Source organism: Triticum dicoccoides, chromosome 3B (genome assembly GCF_002162155.2).
Source record: "Triticum dicoccoides isolate Atlit2015 ecotype Zavitan chromosome 3B, WEW_v2.0, whole genome shotgun sequence".
Lineage (NCBI taxonomy): Eukaryota > Viridiplantae > Streptophyta > Magnoliopsida > Poales > Poaceae > Triticum > Triticum dicoccoides.
In genome coordinates this window covers 804401933-804407006 of record NC_041385.1, presented here as the reverse complement: position 1 = coordinate 804407006, position 5074 = coordinate 804401933, and positions in this window count along the sequence as shown.

The window sequence follows — 5074 nt, the reverse complement described above, 5'->3', positions numbered from 1 at the left end:
CACACTGCATCATACAGTAGAAAATGTGTCCGATCACCAAGCAGTCTGCGCCTTCAAGGAGGGCGTAAAGAACAGAGAGCTAAGCCTGAAATTCGGTCGAACCGGAGACATGTCTCTGAGTCGAATGATGGAAATAGCCACCAAATATGCCAATGGTGAGGAAGAGGATCGGCTCCGGAGCGGCAAACACAAGTCAGTCGCCCAGGACACCGGAGGTGGAAATTCCAGTCGGAAGCAAAAGCGCAAAGCTTAGCCAGCCGCACCTGGAGAAGCCTTGGCCCTGAACCAAGGAAAATTCAAAGGGAAACCCAAGGGGCCTTGGAACCCCAAGAAGGTAAAAGATAAGGAAGGAAATGATGTGTTGGATTTGCCATGTCACATCCACACTAAGAAGGACGAAGAGGGTAATTTCATCTACCCGAAGCATACCACTCGGCAATGTCGACTCCTGATTCAGCAGTTCCAAGGGAAGCAGTCCAAGGACAAAGAAAAAGAGTCGGACAAAGTTGAGGACAAGGAGGATAGTGACGGAGAATACCCGCAGGTCAATTCCACCTTGATGATTTTTGCCGATGTTGAGAGCAAACACCGACTAAAGGTTATAAACAGAGAGGTGAACATGGCTGCTCCGTCAACACCCAATTACCTGAAGTGGTCTCAGACTGCCATTACATTCGATCAATCTGATCACCCTACACACATAGCCACCCCTGGGAGGCAAGCGTTAGTGGTCGACCCGGTCGTTGAGGGCACTCGACTGACCAAAGTATTGATGGATGGCGGCAGCAGTTTGAATATACTGTATGCTGAGACACTGAAAGGGATGGGCATTCCGATGTCCAGACTGAGCACGAGAAATATGAGTTCTTATGGAGTCATTCCTGGCGAGAAGGCCGCGTCACTCGGTCAGATTGCTCTTGATGTAGTTTTTGGCGATTCAAAGAATTTCCGCAAAGAGAAGCTGACATTTGTGGTTGTGGATTTCCAGAGTGCCTATCATGCAATTTTGGGCAGGCCAGCATATGCACGTTTTATGGCTCGACCTTGTTACGTGTACCTCAAACTAAAGATGCCAGGCCCTAAAGGCGTGATCATTGTCACTGGTAACCGCAAGAAGGCAGAAGAGTGCTTCCAGAAGGGCTCAAAGATCGCCGACGCTCAGATGGTGGCAGAAGAGTGGCAGGAACACCAAAGGAACGCAGACCCGAGTGATTTGTTGCGAGCCAAGAAGCCTGCCACAGAATCAACGTTCCAGTCGTCCGGTGAGACAAAACCCGTTCACATCCACCCGACCGACCCAAACGCTGCTCCGACTCATATCTCCACAACACTCGACCCCAAATAGGAAGAAGCGCTCATCCAGTTCCTCCGTGAGAACTGGGACATCTTCGCATGGAAACCTTCTGACATGCCGGGTGTACCCAGGGGACTGGCTGAGCATCGCCAACGAGTCGATTCGAAGGCAATACCTGTGAAGGAACATCTGCGACGGTCCGCCGTCCAGAAAAGGAAGGCCATTGGCGAAGAAGTAGATCGGCTCCTAGCAGCAGAGTTTATCCGAGAGATTTACCACTCCGAGTGGCTCGCCAATGTCGTCATGGTCCCCAAAAAGGACAACTCTCTTCGCATGTGCATCGATTTCGAGCATATCAATCGGGCCTGCCCGAAAGATCATTTTCCTCTTCCCCGCATCGACCAAATAGTCGACTCGACTCCGGGATGTGAGCGACTTTCTTTCTTGGACGCTTATTCCGGGTACCGTCATATCCGTCTGTTTGGACCCGATGAGATCAAAACGGCTCTCATCACCCCATTCAGGTGCTTCTGTTATGTCACCATGCCATTCGGCCTCAAGAACGCCGGAGCCACGTTCATGAGGATGATTCAGAAGTGTTTGCTCACTCAAATCAGTCGGAATGTGGCAGCGTACATGGATGACATTGTGGTCAAGTCACGGAAAGGTTCCGACCTGCTGACTGACCTAGCTGAAACATTTGCCAACCTCAGGAGGTACGATATCAAGCTTAATCCATCAAAATGCACATTCGGAGTTCCTGGCGGAAAATTACTCGGTTTTCTCGTTTCCGAATGAGGAATCGACGCTAACCCAGAAAAAGTTGGCACTATACTCCGAATGAAGCGCCCCGTGCGTGTGCACGATGTCCAGAAACTTACTGGATGCTTGGCCGCATTAAGTCGATTCATCTCTCGCCTCGGTGAAAAGGCATTGCCTCTTTACCGACTGATGAAGAAGTCAGACAAGTTCGAGTGGACTCCAGAAGCTGATGCAACGTTTGCAGAGTTAAAAACCCTGCTTTCCACCCAGCCGGTGCTTGCTGCCCCAATCAGCAAAGAGCCTTTGCTGCTTTACATTGCAGCCACAGGACAAGTCGTCAGTACTGTACTTACGGTCGAGCGGGAAGAGGAAGGAAAAACCTTCAAAGTTCAGCGCCCAGTGTATTACATTTCCGAAGTCCTGATACCGTCCAAGCAACGATACCCTCATTATCAGAAGCTTGTATATGGGATTTACATGACCACGAAGAAATTTGCACACTACTTCTCTGATCATATTATCACAGTCGTTACCGACGCCCCCTTATCAGAGATTCTGCACAACAGAGACGCAACCGGTCGAGTGGCAAAATGGGCGATTGAACTTCTTCCCCTTGATATCAGATTTGAGGCAAAGAAAGCTATCAAATCCCAAGCAATAGCAGATTTCCTCGCCGAGTGGACCGAACACCAGTTACCAACCCAAGTTCACTGGGAGCACTGGACTATGTTCTTCGATGGCTCCAAAATGCTGAATGGTTCCGGTGCCGGGGTGGTCTTGGTTTCCCCCCGAGGAGATAAGCTCAGATATGTACTCCAGATTCACTTTGATTCCTCCAACAATGAAGCAGAATACGAAGCACTCTTGTACGGGTTGCGTATGGCCATTTCACTTGGCGTCCGTCGCCTCATGGTCTACGACAATTCGGACTTAGTGGTCAATTAAGTGATGAAGGAGTGGGACGTCAGAAGCCCAGCCATGACTGGATACTGCAATGCAGTCAGAAAGCTGGAGAAGAAATTTGAGGGATTAGAGCTCCATCACGTTCCCCGATTGAAAAATCAAGCAGCCGATGACTTGGCCAAGATAGGTTCCAAGAGGGAAGCTATTCCGAGTGGCGTGTTCTTGGAGCATGTTCACACGCTGTTGGTTCAAGAAGATCCTTTCACAGAGGAAGCCCCGCAGCCAAAAAGCGCCACAGATCCGACTGTAGTCGAGGTCCCAGCTGTGGTCGACTTGGTCATGGAAGTTCTGGTCATCACTCCCGATTGGATAGTGCCCTATATCTCCTATATTCTGAGAAAAGAGCTCCCCGAGAATGAAGAAGGGGCTCGGGAGATCGTCCACCGATCCAAAGCCTTCACCGTCATGAGGGGACAATTATACAGAGAAAGTGCGACTGGAGTCAGCCAGAAATGCATAACGCCAGAAGAAGGTCGAATGATTCTCAACGACATCCACTCGGGGACCTGTGGCCATCATGCGTCTTCTCGGACCATCGTGGCTAAAGCATACCGAGCTGGTTTTTATTGGCCCAGAGCGAATGAGATGGCGAAGGAGATAATCGACAAGTGCGAAGGATGTCAATTTTACTCCAACTTGTCCCACAAACCCGCCTCAGCCTTGAAGACCATTCCACTCGTCTGGCCTTTTGCTGTGTGGGGACTGGATATGGTTGGACCTCTGAGGACAGGCAGAAACGGCTACACCCATGTGTATGTAGCAGTCAACAAATTCACTAAGTGGATCAAGGCTAAACCCATCAAGAATTTGGATGCCAGCACTGCCGTCAGCTTCATCAGAGAGTTAGTATTCAGATATGGAGTTCCCCACAGCATCATCACGGACAATGGGTCAAACTTCGACTCCGAAGAGTTCAGACCCTTCTACGCATCTTAGGGCACACGAGTCGACTATGCTTCAGTCGCTCACCCTCAGTCGAATGGACAAGCAGAATGAGCAAATGGCTTAATTCTCAAAGGACTGAAACCCCGACTGATGCGCAACCTCAAACACGCAGCTGGTGCATGGGTCAACGAACTTCCGTCGGTGCTTTGGGGGTTAAGGACCACGCCAAATCGGTCGACTGGGAGGACTCCATTTTTCTTGGTCTACGGAGCTGAAGCAGTCTTGCCGAGTGACCTGCTTCACAACGCGCCCCGAGTCGAACTTTACACCGAAGCTGAAGCAGAGCAAGCCCGACAGGACGCAGTCGATCTTCTGGAAGAAGAAAGAGAGATGGCCTTGATCCGATCGACCATTTACCAGTAGGACTTACATCGCTTCCGTGCCAGAAACGTGAAGAGTCGAGCTTTCCAAGAGGGAGATTTAGTCCTCCGAGTGGATCAACAGAAACCACACAAGCTTGCTCCTACTTGGCAAGGTCCCTTCATCATCACCAAAGTTCTTCATAATGGGGCGTACCGCCTTTACAATGTCGAGCACCAGATCGACGAGCCCAGAGCATGGAACGCGGACTTACTCCGCCCTTTCTACACTTAAGTTTTCCATTCGGATAGTTGTAATAAAAGTACTCCTGTAGTGTATTTATCAAAGACAAAAGTTTCATAATTTTCTCAGAAATTGTTATTGCTTTTGCTTCCATAAATCTGTCCCCCAGTGGGTGGCTTAGCTGCGAACCCGTTTCGCCTAAGCTTGTAAAAAAAATCCTGCCGAGTGGTAAGCCAGCCTTCCACTCGGAGGCTTAGCTGTGAATCCGTTTCGCCTAAGTTTTTGAAAATCCTACCGAGTGGTGAGCCAGCCTTCCACTCGGGGGCTTAGCTGCAGTCCAAGTACTCGCCTAAGTAAACAAAATCCTACCGAGTGGTAAGCCAGCCTTCCACTCGGGGGCTTAGCTGCAGTCCAAGTACTCGCCTAAGTACACAAAATCCTACCGAGTGGTGAACCAGCCTTCCACTCGGGGGCTTAGCTGCAGCCCAGTGCTCGCCTAAGTTTCTAAAATCCTTCCGATTAGAGAGCAAACCTCCCACTCGGGGGCTTAGCTGTAGTCCAAGTACT